Here is a 10,120-nt window from a genome sequence, read left to right as displayed (position 1 = left end):
ATATGTGGATCCTTGGTACCCAATTGGTGGATCTGTCTGGGAAGGATTAGGTGTGGCCTTGTTGAAGGCTTGTCACTAGTGATGGGCTCTCCAAACTGGCCATCAGAAGAGATGGCTGTCTGCACATTGAAGATCCAAGCATTTCTAACACTTTAGAAATACGGAGATGACACTCATCAGATTACATTTATGGTTATGGCAGCGTATATTTTTCTATTGGATTTTTGTAGGGCCTGCATTAAATTTTAGTAAGATTTTGGGCTAATGAGATGGCCCAGTGGGTAAAGGCACTTTTTACCAAGCCCGATAAACCTGAGTTTGATCTCTGGAATTCACCTGGTAGGAGGAGAAACACATATGAGAAACGGGTCAGCTGACTGCTGGTCATCCAAGGCTGACTGGGACTGGACAATCTACTTCCAAAGTGGCCCCACTCATGTATGGGAGGGAAAATTGCACTTATACTGTCCGGTGCTAGAGGTTTTGATAGGGGAGTGTGCTGACATCAATGGGGCCACGTTAACAGGAGAAACCACACCTACTTATTGACTGTACATTTTGCATGGCATAGAGTGCTCACCAAAAAACAAAGGCAAGCAGGAAAGAGTTAAACGAAGGTGCACCTTATATACACCTTTAATCCTGGCAGAGGCAGGCAGGTTTGTCTTAAAAGAAAAAACCAAGCTATTCTAAGTCATTGGACAAGCACCAAAGATACTCTTGAGTTGCTGAACAAATGCCAGTGTGTTTGAGTGAATGAGAACAGGCTCATGTTTGAATGCTTGGTCCCCAGTCTGGGGACCTGTTTGGGAAGAGTTGGGAAGTGTGGCCTTGTTGGAGGGGCTGTGTCTGCTGCCCTTGGATCAGGATGTAAAACTCAGCTACTGCTCCAACACCATGCCTCTCCACCATGATGGTCACGGACTGAACCTCTAAAACTGAGCACGCACCCAACTGTGTTGCCTTGGTCAAGCTGTCTCCTCGCAGTAATACACTAAGAACCAGTAAGACAATCAGTAAGTGCATGAGGAAAAGGAGACAAGGCAAGGGTGTTGCGACAATTTGGTTCAGTGACACTCCAAGACTTAAATAAAGCTTACCGTGACTCAGGGCAGAGTAGGTGACTGGAACTGGCTGTAAAGAAGCCAGGAATTTGCTGTGATTTCGAGACCAGCCTGGTCTACAGAGCTAGTTCCAGGACAGGCTCCAAAGCCACAGAGAAACCCTGTCTCGAAAAACCAAAAAAAAAAAAAAAAAAGAAGAAGAAGAAGCCAGCAATTTGAATAGAGAAATACACCGAAAGGAAAGGGCGGGGACTTGAGTTTAGTGAAGAGACTGTCTCTTGCTGGGTCTCCAGCCAAAAAGCAAGGTCAGTTGGTTGCTTCTTGGCTCCTCTGATCTAGCAGGTTTTCACTTCATCTGACTTCCAACTCCTTAATGGCTAATAGAACAACAGAGATTGAGTTTAAACCTGCAGTCTTGGCAGAGTCTGGCACAAGACTGGAAGGCCCTCCAGACCCTGGCCTAAGTGGCCTGGCCAGCCGGGTGTTGACTGTGGGGCTGTGGGGTCACAGATTATAATTAAAACATCAGTAGATTCATGTGCAGATGCTAAGCCAACAGAAAAAAAAAATTACAAGAGGCAAAATGACTAGGAAGAGAAAGGTTAGTTAACAAGGCCGATGTGTACAGCTTTCTTCCAGCTTGACTTCCCACCTCGCGTCCTAAGAACCCTGCCCCATGCTGGGTTAATAAAAACCCTGAGACAGATATTGGGGTTCAACCTGAAGGTCAGAAAAGCAAAACATCCACTGGCTCTTACCTCTACCTCTGTCCAAAATGGTGATCCTGCCTCCAGGAATCTCAGAATGAGACCTCTGAAAGCTGTCTTCTCTCATCTTATTTCCTCTTTAGGGCTGGGATTAAAGGCCTGCGCCACTACTGCTCGGTTTCTATGGCAAACTAGCGTGGTGGCTGGGATTAAAGGTGTGGTTACCACTGTCTGTTCTCTGATCTCCAGGCAAGCTTTATTAAAACACAAATGAAATATCACTACATTGTCCTCTTTTAGGAAGGTTACAAGTGTTTCTTGCACCTGTTGCTGAATCAGCTTCTCAGAACAGCTGGCGGAGAGGGCCAGGGAGCCATACCAGAGCCATGACAGGTTTCTAATGGTCCCTGTTAGAGATCAGGCATTAGTTTTTGAAACGTTTCTGTACCCCAGTAAGCCTCTGCTGAAGCAACAGTCCAAATCAAACCAAATTAGAAAAAGTCCAGGTTTCGTGGATATAATTCTCCCCGATGGCTTTCCAGCCCCCACCAGAAAACCAGATGTCTGTTTTCTGGGGTGCAGTTTATATACCCTGTGGGAGTGGTCTTGAGCAACTCTGGGGGAGGGGCCATCATTTGGTGGGCTTTCTAAGATGCTGCAGGGTTTGGAGAGAGATGGGGAGGGGATTTGGGGTGGAACTTCCACCCAAACTTTCCAGACTCCTTGGATATTTGGATGCCAGGGGCTGGGAGAAGCTTACACCCGAACAGTTTCAGTTTACTGGAACCAGCTGGAGCTGAGCAAGTAATTCTTGGGAAAGTCACAACCCAGGGCAACCAATCAGAGGGAGCCCCAAAGTCTTGTTCAAGCTTAAGAGAATTAAAGTTAGCTTCTCGGGCCCTGCAGGCGACACTGAGCTGCCAGCCAATTGTATAACAAACCATAAACTTTTTGTTTAAGCCCACTAATCAGCCCCCAGACTAACTTCCCCTCCCTGGCATTCCCCTTCAGGTTTCTCTGCTGTTGCCCTGTGCCACCTCAAATTGTTGGAATTATAATAAAGCGCTCTTGCTTATTGCATAGGCTACTGGTGATCTCTTATAGGATTTCTTGCTGACCGTGACACAGGCCAGACTGGCGTGTTCGGGAGTGACGTGCTTTACACACTTCTGACTCTGGGACCGACTGAGCTACTTGTGGCTACTGGCAGGAGGCTCAGTCTTGAGAAGGCAACAGTGTCTCCAGGGCCCTGCTTAAGCGTCCTTGTGATGTGGCAGCTGGTTCTCCCGATAGCGGTGGACACAGGACAGTAAGGGAGGAGTCACACAGGCTTTAAAAGGAATTGGTTTTGAGATCATAATTATATCATTTCCCCCTTCCTTTTCCTCTCTCCAAAATTCTCATATACCCCTTCTCACTCTCAAATTTATGGCCTCTTTCTCATTACTGTTGGGTCTCCTAGGGAAGCTGCACCCATAGTCTCATGAACACGACTATCCAAACATGAGTTTGAACAAAGACGCCAATAGATGTGCTAACATGGACAAGAAAAAGGCTTTTTATCAGTGTGAACAAAAGTTCCAAGAGGAGGCTGTATCTTCCACTGAACCTGATCTGTTACTCATAGAGCTGATCAACTGAACGGAACTTCTCTGATTATGCAGAGGTTGGAATCCTGCAGACCGAGAACAACTCACAGTTTCCCTTGCCACAGTCTGCCTCCTCCACAGCTAGTCCTTACCTTCTTTATCTGACCCAACATCCTTTGAAATGTATTGACTTAATGAAACCTAAGGATGTCCTCAGATAGCCTCTGGGCCATAGCATGTGTTTCCTCTCTCTTGCTACAATCCACCTACCTAATGTTTCCACCAGTGCTTTTGTTTTTGTTTGATGTTTGTTTTGTTTGTTTGTCCTGGGACTCACTCTGTAGACCAGGCTGACCTTGAACTCGGAGATCTGCCTGCCTCTGCCTCCCTAGCGCTTCTCAGTCCCACCAGTCATGCGCCACCACCACCCAGCTCTACCAGTGTATTTTTAAAAAGTGTCTTAATTAATGATTTTCTTTATTTTTACTACATAAATGACACTGCTTCCACATTGGAACATGGAATTTGAGGTAATCTACAATTGTGTTCCTGGGCCATTGTCACTCATATTTGGTTTCAGAATAAGCTATCCCATCTCCGCTGAAGTTAGAGCTATGTTTTTTGTTTTGTTTATCTTGCACAAATGTTAGCTATACTCTGAAATTGCATTAAATCATGTACTATTCTGTTGGTTCATGGGGCAACCTTGTACAACTTGGTGAGTCCCTGCTTCCCAAGACTAGGAAGGCCCTAAGTCCTGGGAAACAGGAAGCACTGAAGGTGGTGTTGGATGCTGGCTACCATGGTAACTGTGATAGTGTGGCAACCACTCCCTCACTCCTTTTGGCATTGATCTGTCTTTCCAGAAAACTTGTTCCTTTCAAACCCACTGTCCTCATCTGTTTATGTGACTACACAGTAGCTATGAGACAGTTGTAAACCCACTGTCCTTGTCTGTTTATGTGACTACACAGCAATGTTTAGACAGTGTTTTTACTCTATTCACTGCTGCTTCAAGTATCCTGATAGTGCCTGGCAATGTGAGCAGATGCTCACCTCTACTTTAAATGTATGGAACTTGATTATAACTGTGTGGCTCTGTCTTAGTTAGGGTTTCTAATGCTGTGAAGAGACACAATGACCACACAAGTCTTATAAAGAAAAACATTTAATTGGAGTGGTGGCTTACAGTTTCAGAGGTTCAGTCCATTCTCATCATGGCAGGAAGCATGGCATATGTAGGCAGGCATGATACTGTCTACATCTTGGCTCACAGGCAACAGGAAATCAACTAAGAAATTGGGTGGTATCCTGAGCACAGAAACCTGAAAGCCCACCCCACAGTGACACACTTCTTCCAACAAGGTCAAATGTACTCCCACAAAACTACACCTACTAATAGTGCCCCTTTCTATGAGATTCTAACCACCACATTCTACTCCCTGGTACCCATAGTCTTGTAACAATATTATAATGTAAAATGCATTAGCCCAACTTTGAAAGTTTCCATATAACTTCAAGAGTCCCCAACTTCAAAAGTCTGTAACAGCTTTATAATGTTTTAAAGTCTCTTCTGAGATTCATACAATTTCTTAACTGTAATTTCCTGTAAAAATAAAAAAGCAGACAAAGTGGTGGTGGCACATGCCTTTAATCCCAGCACTCAGGAGACAGAGGCAGGTGGATCTCTGTAAATTCAAGGTCAGCCTGGTCTACAGAGTGAGCTTCAGGACAGCTAGGGCTGTTACACAGAGATATTCTGTCTCGAAAAACAAAACAAACAAATAAATAAAAAAAGCAGGTCATATACTTCCAACATATAATGGAACAGGAAATACATTACCATTCCAAAATACAGAGAAGAGCAGTGTAGTCGCCAGCAAGACATGGAGAGGAAACAGGAAGTACAGATGAAAAAGAGGTAAGGCCACATAACAAAATGTAGAGCAATATAAATGGGTTAATTTAATTTGCAAGAGCTAGTTAGTAATAAGCCTGAGCTAAAGCTGAGCATTTATAATTAATGTTGAACCTCTGAGTTGGTTATTTGGGAACTGGTGGGTGGGAAAGAAAAGTTTGCCTACAAATGATATCTAAGATGGGTGATGTGGGAGTGATTTTTTTTAATCTGCTGTTTTTATTGGTTAATTAATAAAGAAACTGCCTTGGCCCTTAGGTGGGTGGAATAAACAGAACAGAATGCTGGGAGAAAGAAGCCGAGTCAGGCAGTCGCCATGATTTTTCCACTTGACACAGACGCAAGTTAAGATCTTCCCTGGTAAGCCAGCTCATGGTGCTACACAAAATATTAAAAATAGGTTAGATCAATATGTAAGAGCTAGCTAGCCAATAAGAGGTTAAAACTAATGGGCAAAACAGTGTTTAAAAAAAATACAGTTTCCATGTAATTATTTCGGGTAAAGCTAGTCCGCAGAAAGTTGCCCGCCACTCCCACTACAACAGATGGGACAGTAATCTCCACATAAGAATTCATCTCGCTGGGGCCTACGACACACTCACCTTTGCCGGGCGGTGGTGGCACACGCCTTTAATCCCAGCACTCAGGAGGCAGAGGCAGGCGGGTCTCTGTGAGTTTGAGACCAGCCTGGTCTACAAGAGCTAGTTCCAGGACAGGCTCCAAAACCACAGAGAAACCCTGTCTCGAAAAAAAAACGAAAAAAAAAATGTACAAAGGCTTGGGAGATAAAAGAAAAAAGGTATAGACAATCATAAAAAAGAAATAATAAAGTCAAGTCCTTAAAAAAGGAGTAAAATAATATTAAAAAGTCACATGAAGATGGGAAATACACAGAGAGTCTGGATCCTGTATGTTATTGTGTTGTCTTTGAATTTTTCTGGCTGCTAAGAGACACTGGATTATAAAAGCAGCTAGATTAAACCAACCTATATGTTTTAAAAATATCTTGATTAGCCGGGCGGTGGTGGCGCACGCCTTTAATCCCAGCACTTGGGAGGCAGAGACAGGTGAATCTCTGTGAGTTCGAGACCAGCCTGGTCTACAAGAGCTAGTTCCAGGACAGGCTCCAAAGCCACAGAGAAACCCTGTCTCGAAAAACAAAACAAAACAAAACAAAAAACCAAAAAAAAAAAAAAAAACCAAAAAAAAAAAAATCTTGATTTCAAAATTTAAGTCAAAACATGTGTTCCTTTGGGGGAGAGGTTATGCTTTTATTTCTACAGGAAATAAGAAGCTGTGAACTTGTTCCAAGTTAACAAAAATCAGGTTTGATCTGGGAATATCCCCTGGAATCCTGGCTACAGACATTTAAAAAAATAAACATAGAAGAGCTAAAAGACACGTAATGTATATTTTACTTACTCAAACTTAAACAAACAATTACCTTTAATTGACTTGTGCAACCACATATTCCATACTTGTAATATATGTTACCTTTAAAAGTTTATGTGTTTTCAGAACAAGGGGACCAAACACCAAGGAAAATTAATGACCCAGCTGATCAGGCATCTTAAAATACCTCTGTTACAGTCTCCTCAAAATTCTGCCTCCAAAACAGCTTTAAGGCTGCTGGTTGAGATGGTCCAACCTCACAGACTACTCCAGTTGGGACTTCATTTTTATCCCAATTTCTCAAGGTTCTGCCAAAGATACTAGTGCCCACGGATGACAGGAAATAGTCTAGAGAATGGCACCCACATTCCCAAAATACTAGTTAAAGATGTTTGTTATCATTACAGGGGCATTGATTACAAGTTGTTATTGGTAATGGTCAGGGGAAAAAAAGCTGAACAAAGGAGATTAGACTCAGGAATCTTATTCTGAAAAGAAAAAGGGGGGTTATAGAAATGATAGGATAAAAAGGTAGATTGTTTAATCTAATTAAAAAACAACTATTAATCTCAAAATATTTTACATTGCTATGGATTGTGGTTTACTGATACAAATTTAAAGTTATTTTTGCTATACAATATGTATGTTTGTACTCTTGCTTGGGGCTTTGCGCTTATGCAACTTATTTAAACTATAACGTATAAGATATAATTAAGAAATACAGATTAATAGTCATCTATAAACCCAAATTTATAGCTATGTTAGGTATGTCTTCATTGTCATACACAGATATATTTAGATAGAGAGATCTATAGATGTCCAAACACTTCAAAGACCTACACAATGTGGCGTTTAATATGTTTAATAACCTAAGGCTTTTCATGACAGACATAGCTGTTCCTGACAGCGCCTGTTTACTTTAAAAGAAGATGATGAACATTGAAGAAAATCCACATGGAGTTTGCTTTTTTATGGCAAAAGCTAGTCATTTGGGCAAAGAAACTGCCCTTGCCTCAATTGCTGTCAGTATTCTGTCCAAACTGGACCATCAGGATGCAAAAGAAAGCAATTGCCAAATCATGCCAAGACAAGGTAAGACAGTCCTTCAAAGTTCCCTGCTTCTCAGAAATGTCTATAGGCCAAAGTTGGAAGCCCCAATGTTACAGAAGAACCTAGGGTGAATAGTCAGACAGCCAGTTGTCCCTGTCATTATGTAACATTTCAACTCTCTGGGGTCTTTGATGGAGTTGAAGACTAGACAGCCATAATTAAGGTTTTCCTTAGTTATAATAAAAGGTAAATTAGATAGAAAATGTTGATTCATAAAGATAAGATAATAATAGAGTATTTTCTCTAATTTTGCAAAATATAAATGGACAGGATATTATAACTGTAATTCTTACTTGTTCTATATACTTTTACTATATTAAAGTTAAAAATAATTTTTTTAGACAAAAAGGGGGAAATGTGGAATGTTAAGTTGTGAATGTAGCCCCCACCCCTCATACCATCCTAGCCTCCAGGCCTGAGAGTTGTATTAGTCTGGACTCCAAATACCAGCATGGGGTCAGGACCACTCCCACAGGTTAAGTGAGTACATAAAGGAGAAACACGTGGTCTCCCCCCCCCCCATCATGGTGGCATTTACAGCCTCCTGGTTCCCCCTCAGGGCCACCTGAGAACGCAGGTGTTATTCTTTCTTTCGTCCCGCCCTAGCCACGCCCACTCCTTTTTTACCTCTGACCTCTGCTGCCCCCCCCCCCTTCTGTTCTCTCCCGGTGTACACACGGGGCTTTGCCTCTCTCCTCCTTCTCTCTCTCTCTCTCTCTCTCTCTCTCTCTCTCTCTCTCTCTCTCTCCCTCCCTCCCTCCCTCCCTCCCTCCCTCCCTCCCTCTCTCCCTCAATAAATGTTTTTATGGTTACCCTTTGTGTCTATGGGTCTGCTCACAGGCGCCCACTGCATTGGGAATTCCACCGCGTGGCTCCCCGCTGATGGGAACTCTGCTGTGCTGGACTCCGGAGTCGGGGCACCTGCCCACCCCGCTGGCATCTGCTGGAGCTCGCTGTTGCTCTGTGAGGGGGCAGGGGGTGGGGGGGCGGGGGGGGCGGACCCCACTCCCCCATATTTTTTAAGAACAACGGCAGGAATCCCATTAAACCTGGATATTTCTTAATTTGGCTTGTTGTGATCTGGCTTGATTGGGATTTTTGCATCATCAAAGAGCTCATGTTAGGAAAAATTCCTAACATAGAATATTTCTTTACTCTGTGTAAATTATGTTGTGATTGGTTTAATAAAGAAGCTGGACAGGATAACATTAGGCAGGAAAACCAGAAAAGAACACCAGGTAGAAAAAGGGTAGATTGAGAGGAGTAACCAGCAAGACACAGAAGAAACAGGAGGTGCAAGATGAAAGAGGTCCACCACATAGCAGAATGTGGGTTAATTTAAATTGTAAGAGCTAGTTAGTAGCCTGGCAGTGGTGGCATTTAGGAAGCAGAGGCAGGCGGGTCTCAGTGAGTTCAAGGCCAACCTAGTCTACAAAGTAAGTTCAGAGACAGTCAGGACTGTCACGCGTCTATCCTTAACTCTAAAGCCAGAATCACGTGACCAAAGCAACAAGTTCTGCTGCCTACTGGGGCTGGAACATGGGCCCCTCATTTAATTACATCATCACCAGCTTTCTGTCCTTCACTGCCTAATCTTTCTCTGTTGATCAAGCTGGTTTCAAACTCAGAAATTCACCAGCCTCTGCCTTCCCAGTGCTAGGATTAAAGTTGTGCCCCCACCACACTCGGATTTAAGATTTTCTTAATTCCTTTTCACAAATTGGAAATTTAGCTGGGAAATCTTAGCCTGAGGTTACCACTCCCTGCATTCCATTTCCTAAAATCTATTTATCTCCTTGATTTAGCTCCATTCCCTTCCTGGTGCTCTTTTTTTCTTTTAAATGACTTATTTATTTTTATTTAAGGTGCACAGGTGTTTTGCCAAAATACACTCTGTATGGGTGTGTTGGATCGCCTGGGACAGGAGTTACACGCGCACGCGCGCGCGCGCACACACACAGAGTTGTGAGCCACCATATGAGTGCTGGGAATTTAATCCAGATCCTCTGGAAGAATAGCCAGTGCTCTTAACCACTGAACTATCTTTCCAGCCCCTCCTGGCTCTTTTTCTTCTCAAAATTTACATTTTGTAATTTACTCTGCTCAGCTTGCTCCTTTTCATTATAGATTTTTCATAAGCATGAACACTAATATCCACATGGCAGAGTCTATACTAGGTTGTTTTAAATTCCCTCTGCCAATGGAATTAATCCAAACCTCTTTACCTTAGCCTCAGGCAGACTCTTCGGACAAGGGCAAAAGGCAGCCACTTTCTTCACCAAATATCACAAGAACAATCTCTAGGCAACACACTAAAATTCCCTCTGAAACCTCTTGAGT

The sequence above is a fragment of the Chionomys nivalis genome, chromosome 14, assembly GCF_950005125.1.
Source record: "Chionomys nivalis chromosome 14, mChiNiv1.1, whole genome shotgun sequence".
Lineage (NCBI taxonomy): Eukaryota > Metazoa > Chordata > Mammalia > Rodentia > Cricetidae > Chionomys > Chionomys nivalis.
Note: the sequence above shows the minus strand (reverse complement) of the source record.